Below are 9,630 nucleotides of genomic sequence, written 5' to 3'. Positions count from 1 at the left end.
TAATCCTTTCCTGATGAGAACACTTCTGATTGCTGAGTTTAGAATACTGATACAGTAAGAAGAATGAGTGGTCTCTCCTCAATACAAATCTTTTTCTGACTAACTACACAACTATCTCAGAAGAGAATCACATTAGAAACAGCAGCCAATTCTTAGCGGTAAAGGGGCAATGGTTTTATCTTTCCCCACTTCTTCTAATTGTAAATTTAGAATTACTGAGCAATTCTATGAGAGGTAGCAGGTTGGGCACAGGCTCTGGCTTCATGATTTTAGGACACAATTTTAAGTCATCACATTTTTCAGAAGATTCATCTGACACTGAACAAAAGAAGGGGCAGCTCACTGGACCTCTGCAAGCAGTTCTGTAGATCAGGTCAGGGCTAAGGATAGGTGAGGAGGAGCTGCGCCGGGCAGTCAGCAGGTAGGAGAGTGCTCACCAAAGGGGTTGACAAGGATCTGATTGCAACAGTGTGTCATCTATAAAGTATACTCTGCTCGTGTCTTCACTTAGCCCACCACCCTGAAATCATTTCCTACACAACATCAGGAGACTGAGGAGGAAAAGGGCCAATGCAGACTGTAACTGGCCAATATCTAAATATGAAGAGAATAACTTACAACTAGATTCTGGTGTTGATCTATTTGGGCTAATTCAAGTTCATTTTCCTAGCTACGCTTCAGATTCTCCGGGAACTGCCAAGAAACTTATCTAAAAAGTTTTGGGACTTGTCAAGTGTCACTAGAATTTGCTGGATTTTTTTCTGAGTGCTATTGTTAAATCAATAAAGGGTCAGAGAGTCCTCTTCAAAAACCTACTAAACAGACAACTTTATTTCAAAACAAAAGATGGCAAAGTTATAAAACTAGAGAAAAATAAGGTATTATTACAGTACTTTAAAAAAAATCCTTGATTGTCTCCTGCCTACAGCACTGTATACCTACACTGTCTGGAGGGAGGGAAAGAGGGAAGGAGAGCAGAAGCTCCGAGGAGGGTCCTGACAAAGCAGCCAGTCCACTGCATGGACAAGGGCTTATTTCTTCTGCCAGCCACTGATTCACAAGTGCTTTCACCATGTACAGAAGTGCGGGTGAACAGGTTGGGGAGAGCAGGAAGTACAACTAGAGGTCAAGCACAGCCCCAGCTCCTGGCCCAGCCCCATGTCCTCCGAGCAATGGGCCCCACCACCAGCTTGGTCTTCACAGCAGGCAGCGTCTTTCTTTAAGCTTTCCTTATTCTTGTTGCTTTTCTTGCCATTCTTGTCTTTGTTTTCTGACATCTTCTTTGCCCTGATTTCTCTCATAAGGTCGAAGAACTCCTTGTCCACATTGGTCCTCATGTTGGCTGATGTCGCCACATACTGCACGCCCCTCTCTTCTGCTTTGCTCCTGGGCTCCTCGACGGGTACCTGCCTCCGCTCCTCCAAGTCAGACTTGTTTCCCACGACCTGCAATGGAATTTTATCCTCTTCAGCCTTCACTCGGAGGATCTGTTCCCTGAACTCAGCAGTCGCTGTGAAGGATTCGTGTTCTGTGATTGAAAACACAACCAGAAATCCTTCCCCACTCCAGAAGTAGTTGTCTCGAATGGCGGCATAGTCTTCTTGTCCAGCTGTGTCCAGAATATCGATCTGGACTTCTTTGCCATCAAGAACCACTTTCTTTCTGTAACTGTCAGCTTCGGTAGGTTCATAGTCTTCTACAAACTCGTCACACATGAACTGAAGCACCAGGGCCAACTTGCCGACACACCACTGCCGACCATGATCACTTTGTGCAGGGCCAAGCTGCTCTGGCCCTTGCTCTTGTTTGCAGCCATCCTGCCTGTTTTCTGAGGTGGTGACGCACAGACAGAAGACCCAGGTGGAGAGCTGGGACCCCTCCCATGCGACCTTGCTGCCTCACCAGTCTGCACTGGCCCTCCACTCTTAAGCGCGTCCCGCCCCCTCCTGGGCCAGACCCCTTGGCAATTTCAGTCTTAATGATTTACTAGGTAAGCATCACAGGAAATGCTAAGTTTCTGTCATCTGTTGAATTCTTGCCAAGTGTTAGAAGTTGTATGGTTTTCAGTTCCGATTCTGCAATGTAGGTGTTCATTGCTGTTTAATAAATTGGGCTGAGAAACACTTTCCCAAGGTCATAACGTGAGGCCTGAGTCACGTTAGCCTCTGTGCCTCCATTTTCAGTAAAATCTCCATTTATGCATGGCACTGACCTCTGCCTGAATCCCCAGGTAGTTTATCAAGATAAGTGTTGTTGTCAAGATAAGTGTTCCGAGAAAAACTGCAAAATGTGCCGTTCCTGTAAGGGCCGTTCTGCTTCTGTGACTGCGCCTGTCAACCACCCAGAGGGGAGGGGGGAGAGGAGAGAGGACTTCCTGGTTCTGAAACTGCTTAAAAACTGCAGCTGAAAGAAGTCTGGGCTCCTTCTCTGGGGCTGCGTCCTTGAGATTGGACCCTGGCTGGCGAAATAAAAGCTTGGCGTTCAAACTTTTAACTCACTGTCTATTTGTTGGCACAACAATAATTAACTTTGTTCTCTCTTTGCCAGAGACAGATGCCTGGTTGGCCTTAATCAGGAAGAGTAGCCCATGAATTCTGTCCTGCAGGACCTTTATTAGAAGGATAGATGTGCCAAAGTAAATGGGGACATCCATCTCCACATTTATATATGATCAGGAAGATTACTGAAGCTGACATTTCTGATGGAGATTGTGAGACTGAACACCAGTTACTCCATTTTGTAATAGGGCCCCAACTTGTCTGCTTCTGTTATGGATCACCAGGGGGACACTGAGTTGCAGGAATGTACTTGTTGTTGCACCAGGAAGGTCTGTTGAGTGCACAGTGTTCCGTCATGCTTACCCAACTTCATAACAGAACATGTTATCTTAAGAACAACCTGTAAAAAATCCTTCTGTGTTTTGCTCCTGTATTTCTGCTTGCCAACTTCCCTCTAGCATCTCCTATAAAAGGACCTCAGGCTCTGAGCCGGCTGCCTCTCTAAGCTCATTACTTGGAGGGTGCCGTCTGGCCAGACTAATAAAGGTCTGTTTTACTTTCACAACTTGTCCAGTGTGCTCCCTCCTGGGTGATCTTTGCTGTAGTCAGCTCCTTGGAGTGTTTGGTGAGGCCCACAGTCTTGCATTCTGGAGGCCCCAGTGAGATCCCCGGGTAGCAACCCCTGGTTTGGCCGAGACTTCGTGGTGGGATCCAGCAGGAGACTCTCAGGCACAGACCTCAGAAAACCTCTGGAGGTAAGCTTTCAGCCAGTTGCAACCATTTGTTAAGTCAGAAGTGAGGTGGCTGATGAGCTGGGAAGCCTCCCCTGACCCTGAGGTTCCTGATGAGGAACAAGGGAAGATTTAGTTTCATTTTTTCATGGGGCCCATTCATCTTGTCTTTTGTATGTTAGTGTTTTGTTTGTTGTGTGTCTGATTTTACATTTTTTTTCCTTTCCAATCCTATCAGGAGCAAAGTAATGGGAGGAACTTGTTCTACTGGGTCCACTCCGCTTGACTACTTTCTCACTAATTTTAAATTGGCTTTTTCCCCAGAACAAGAAGATGAATAAGGGGTAAAATTTTCTCCCAAAAGACTCCACTCCCTGTGCCAACTGGAATGGCCAGCCTTCAGGGTGGGATAGCCAGCCAAAGGGACTTTAGACCTCAGTATTTGCCAGGTGGTTTGGGGCAAGATCACCAGTTGCCCTGGCCACCCAGACCAATTTCCCTACATAGGCATCTGGGTTCGGGCTTGTAAGGAACCTCCAGCTTGGCTGCAGCACTGTTCCCTTCAAACAGACACTCGCATTTTAGTCACTGCCCCAAAAGGACCACAGGTACTTAAGACCCAGGCTCCCAAGCCGGTACTCTCACAGGAACCTGACCCCCTAGACCCCTTGGGAGGGCCTCCACCCTATGTGGAATCCTCCACCCCCTCAGATGTCTCCTGCTCTAGACCCTGAAATCCTTCCCTTCCTCCATCTGTTCAACATTTGGCTCCTACTCCCCTGTATCCTCTCCCTGAGGGGCCCCAGTCCCCAGACTCTGTGACTTCTCCTCCACACATGCAAGATGGGGCTGTGTATGAACCTTGCGAGGTCCCCACTGGGGAAACTTGTTCGGCCCCTCTCTTGCCCCTTCGGGAGCCAGAACAAGGTCACTATGTTTATATCCCTTTCACTACCAGTGACTTATATAATTGGAAACATCAAAATCCTCCCTTCTGAGAGAAGCCTCAAACCCTAATATCCCTCCTAGAGTCTATCTTCCATGCCCATGATCCTACTTGGTATGATTGCCAACAACTCCTCCAGGCCCTTTTTACCTCAGAGGAGAGGTAAAGGATCCAGGGATAAGCTGTGAGGTCGGTACTAGGTGGACCTGAAGCCCCCCTAGATGACCAACAGCGAGCCCGTCTTGAAGCACAACTCCCATCCACCCGACCCTGCTGGCAAACTAATACCTCGGGCAGGAGAGAAGCTCTCCAGAACTATCGCCAGCATCTCCTGGCTGGCCTGAGGGGAGCCGCTCAGAAGCCTACCAATTTGAGCAAGGTAAGTGAGGTCTTTCAAGGATCAGAGGAATCCCCTTCTGCCCTTTTGGAGCATCTGTTGGAAGCATACCGTACATATACTCCAATCGATCCAGACGCCCCTGCAAATCAGCAGGCAATAAATTTGGCATTTGTTACCCATTCGGCCCCAGACATTAGAAAGAAGCTGCAAAGACTAGAGGGATTTGAGTGAGAGAATAGAGAAAAGTTGATGAGTGTAGCCATGAAGGCATTTAACAACAGAGATCCCCCAGAAGAGAGGATGGCCAAGAGGCTGGGAAAAGTGACCATAGCCGCCTTGGCCAATGGAGGATTTGTCCAGAAAGAAAGACCCGGAAATAAGGGAGGGAACAAGGGAAAGATTTGACCCCTATTAGAGAAAGATCAATGTGCCTATTGTAAGGAAAAGGCCCATTTCTAAAAGGACTGTGAAAAGCTAAAAAGAAAAAGAAAAAAGGAGGCCCAAAAGGAAAAAAGGTGGAATCCTCTTAGTAGATGAAGAAGATTGATCGGGCCAAGGCTCATGGCTGCTCAACCCTAGTGAGCCTATGGTGACTTTGGAGATAGAGGGAACAGATGTTCAGTTCCTTGTGGACACTGGTGCAGCCCACTCTGTCTTGAAGACCCCCCTTGGACTCCTCACTTCCTCAAAAACCTCCGTTACTGGAGCCACTGGAAAAGCAGCCTCCTACCCTTGGACCACTAGATGGACTGTGAATCTAGAAAAAGACACCTTCTCCCATTCCTTCTTAGCTATCCCTGAGTTCCCATACCCATTGCTGGGAAGAGACTTGCTACAAAAGTTGGGGGCTATTATTTTCTTTGAGCCTGAAAGAGGGTCCTTCGAACTTAAGCCACCCTCCACCATTATGGTGACGGTTCCCCTAGAAGATGAATTTAGATTGCTAAAGGAGGGTGCAGAGACCCCGAACAAAAATGGGACTACTTTCAGAAAAAGTTTCCCAGGGTATGGGCTGAAACCAATCCACCTGGGCTGGCCAACCACCATGCCCCAGTGGTGGTCCATTTGCTGGCTTCTGCTGCACCCATTCAGGTGCAACAATACCCCCTCTGGCTGGAGACCAAGGTGGGAATCTCTAAGCACATCCACTGACTCCAAGAGGCCGGCATCTTGGTCCCTTGCCAGTCAGCCTGGAATACACCCCTGCTTCCTGTGAGGAAGCCTGGCACCTCAGACTTCAGACTGGTACAGGATTTGCGGGAGGTGAACAGCTAGGTGGAGACCATCCAACCAACAGTACCAAACCCCTATACTCTGCTGAGTCTCATCCCTCCTGCCCATGTGTGGTATTCAGTACTAGACCTCAAAGATGCATTTTTCAGCATACCTCTGGCACCAGTGAGCCAACCCCTCTTTGCCTTCGAATGGACAGACCCAGACACTGGGACTACTGGACAGCTGACATGGACCCAGCTGCCACAGGGATTCAAGAACTCCCCCATTCTGTTTGGGGAAGCTCTCCGCAAAGATTTATGAGTGGTAAGGAGAGTTTTTCCCCATGCAACTATTCTTTAATATGTAGATGATTTCCTAGTGGCAACTTCAACCAATGAAGAATGTCTTGTGGCCACCGAAGGCCTCTTGGAAGTTCTCCAAGACCTGGGATATTGAGTGTCCTGGAAAAAAGCTCAGCTTTGCCAGACCAAAGTAACCTACTTGGGCTATATTCTTGAGGAAGGGAAGAGGAGGCTGGCAGAATCACGGGTATCAGCAATTCTCCAGATTCCAGAACCAAGCTCAAAGAAACAGGTGTGTGAATTCCTAGGGGTGATTGGGTATTGCAGAATTTGGATCTCTGGCTTTACTGAAACTGCCAAACCCTTGCATGAAGCCACTGCAGGGGGAGATATGCCCCTCAAATGGACTGAGGCTTGCCAGCAGGCATTCCAACTGCTTAAAACTATGCTTGCATTGGCACCAACCCTGGCATTGCCAGATATAACCAAGCCCTTCACTCTATATATAGCAGAGAAGAATGGGGTAGCTAAGGGAGTGATAACTCAGTCTTTGGGACCATGGAAGTGGCTGGTGGCGTACCTCTCATAAAAGCTAAACCCAGTGGCCCGAGGGTGGCCCACCTGTCTAAGGACTGTAGCAGCAGCAGCTGTTCTAACCCGAGAGGCTGACAAACTGACATTTGGACAGGATTTGACTTTAGTCACTCCCCATGCCATTGAGCCCTTATCAAACAGCTCCCCTGGCAAGTGGCTATCCAATGCCAGATTGTTGCAATACCAAGGACTCCTATTGAGCAGCTGCACATCAAGTTTGCCACCACCGCTAGCCTGAACCCGGCTACCTTACTCTCAGAGTCAGATGAACAAACGCCCATCCATGATTGCCTTGAGAAGCTTGAAAATTTATGGGGAAGGCATCCAGATTTAATGGACCAGGCCCTCCCCCAGGTGGAGGTCACATTGTATACTGATGGGTGCAGCTTCGTCCATGATGGAGTGTGATATGCCAGGACAGCAGTGGTCAACCAGGACCAACAGGTCGAATGGGAACAAGTGCTGCCCCAAAGGACATCAGCACAAAAGGCTGAGTTGATTGCTTCGACCAAGGCTCTGAAAGTAGGTAAAGGTAAAAGGATAAATATTTTCACTGACAGCCATTATGCTTTTGCCACTGCCCATGTGCATGGGGAGATTTATCAAAACAGAGGGCTACTGACCACTGAAGGAAAGACAATTAAAAATACAACAGATATTGACATTGTTACAAGCCATTTGGCTGCCCCGAGGGGTTGCTATCATCCATGTCCATGGGCATCAAAAGGGGGCTAGCCCTGGGGTGATTGGTAATAATGCAGCTGATCTGGCAGCGAAACAGGCTGCCCAAAAATCTGTGGGAAAACAGATGGTTCTGCTCCCCGCACCAGTGCTGCCAGAGAAACCAGAGTACACAGATGAAGAAACGGTGGAAATGACCAAAAAGTGGTGGACCCAAGGTAATCATGGATGGTGGACGACCAAGGACGGAAAGGTGGTGCTCCCAGCTGCTGTAGCAGACACGCTGCTACAAGAACTGCATGGGTCCACCACCTTGGTGAGAAAAGAATGATGGCCACTCTGCAACCCCATTTTGTCAGCAAGGGAATGGCACAAAAGGCCGAAGACCTAGTGAGACGATGCCCCACCTGTATCAAGGTAAACGCAAACCAGGTGACCGGACCTCCCGGGGTCCGACATAGAGGATTAACTCCAGGAGAACATTGGGAATTGGATTTTCCCAAAATGAAACCCAGCATGTATGGGTTCAAGTACTTATTAGTCTTTGTAGATACTTTTTCAGGATGGATAGAAGCCTTTCCTACTAAGAGAGAGACAGCCGAGGTAACTGTCAAAAGGCTCTTGACAGAAATAATTCCTTGTTTTGTCTTGCCCTTAGCCCTGGGGTCTGACAATGGCCCAGGCTTTACGGCTAAATTATCTCAATTCATCAGTAAAGGTTTAGGGATAAAATGGAATTTGCATTGTGCCTATAGGCCTCAGAGTTCAGGACAAGTAGAAAGAGCAAATTGAACCTTAAAAGAGGTACTAACTAAATTATGCCTGGAGACTGAACAAGGTTGGGTAGAACTTCTCCCCTTTGCCCTCCTTCATACCCAGTGTATCCCTAAGCTGCCCCTAAATCTGTCACCCTACCAGATCATTTATGGGTGATCTCCCCCGATCGTCCCTCTGGTTGATTTGGAGTTGAAGGAAAAACTTTCCCACCTCCAACTCCTTAAGTCCCTAAAAGCAGTCCATCAGCTTCAATCAGAGCTACATGACAAATGGAGAAAAACTATGCCTAGTCCTAGTGAAAAACCTTTGCAACCCTTACCCTATAAGCCGAGAGATTTGGTTTTCATTCACAGGTTTGACTCCAAGACCCTAGAACCCTGCTGGAAGGGACCATTTCCCATTGTTCTGGTGTCTCCCTCAGCAGTGAAGGTAGCTGGACACTCTGCCTGGATCCACCACAGCCATTTAAAGGTGGCACCCCGGAGGAAGCGATGTCAACATGGCAGATTGACCAGAACACAAAGGACCCCCTCAAGATAAGATCAATCAAAGACTAGTTTGGACAATATGGGGTTTCTTGGGGGTACTGTTCTTACCAGCCCCAATGGAACAGGGATCTGGATGCCAGCTGGTGGTGTCCAGCCACACTCCCCAGAACTGGACTTGGTCCCTAAAAAATGCCTTAACGGGAGCTCACATTGCCACCATTACTACTGATAGCCCCATTTTATTATAGACCTGTGTGCTCTGGGGCTTTCAATCATTAGTGGTGTGGGGGGGGGCTGGTTCAAAGGGTAAAGTTTCATCTGGAAAGACGGGTAAAGGGGGCCATGGAGGGAGGTGTGGGACAGATGATAAGTTGGAAAAAACCTCTAAGACATAGATATTTATGCCTGCCCCATAGGAAAAAATAAAAGGTGCAATGGGGGAACAGGAAACCACTGTTATCATTGGGGTTGCGAATCTATTGTCCCATGGAAAAATGATGTGTATTTGGCCTTAGAACAACAAACACCAAGTGGTTTATGTTCCAAAGGAAAATGTAATCCCATCAAGCTAACCTTAAAACAATGACAAAATCCATATAAAGATTGGGAAAAAGGAAAATCCTGGATGGTGGCACTCTATGTGGGGGGAAAGGACCCCATGACTGACCTCTTCATCCAGCATAGCCCAGTAATAGTACTGCCTAAAATGGTAGGCAACATCTATAGGGTCTCAGGCCCCAAGGAAAAAAAAGACAAAAGAAACCTATAATGTGTCATTAGCTACTCCTGAATCTCCAATTCAACCATACCTAAAAACCCTGGATGGCATGTACACCCTGTTGAATGTGTCTAGCTCCAATCTTACCCAAAGGTGTTGGCTGTGTTTGAGTCCACATCCCCCGTATTATGTAGGGTTGACAGTAAACAGCACCTTCTCAGAAGCTGACCAGAATGAGTGTGATTGAAAACAACTGAGGTTGTCAATTGGGGATATAAAAGGAAAAGGGTTATGTGTTAAAAATTCCAAGTGTTACATCTTCTTATCTGGACAGTAACTC

The 9,630-nt window shown here is 47.6% G+C and overlaps 1 long non-coding RNA gene and 1 pseudogene across 1 annotated transcript; one reads left to right on the top strand and one right to left on the bottom strand.

The window, feature by feature from the left end:
• Nucleotides 1-912: 912 nt before the first annotated feature.
• Nucleotides 913-1,981, bottom strand: LOC147828282 (ras-related protein Ral-B pseudogene; annotated as a pseudogene).
• Nucleotides 1,982-3,007: 1,026 nt separating this feature from the next.
• LOC147828281 (uncharacterized) lies at nucleotides 3,008-9,305 on the top strand. Its single transcript, XR_015451051.1, has 3 exons — nucleotides 3,008-3,253; nucleotides 3,554-4,554; nucleotides 8,438-9,305. It is a non-coding gene; the product is annotated as an uncharacterized LOC147828281 (long non-coding RNA).
• Nucleotides 9,306-9,630: the final 325 nt, after the last annotated feature.

The sequence above is a fragment of the Heterocephalus glaber genome, unplaced genomic scaffold (assembly GCF_053883595.1).
Source record: "Heterocephalus glaber isolate CG9 unplaced genomic scaffold, H.glaber_assembly_v1.0 deba00001146, whole genome shotgun sequence".
Classification (NCBI taxonomy): Eukaryota; Metazoa; Chordata; class Mammalia; order Rodentia; family Bathyergidae; genus Heterocephalus; species Heterocephalus glaber.
Note: the sequence above shows the minus strand (reverse complement) of the source record. Positions and strands in the feature narration are given on the sequence as shown.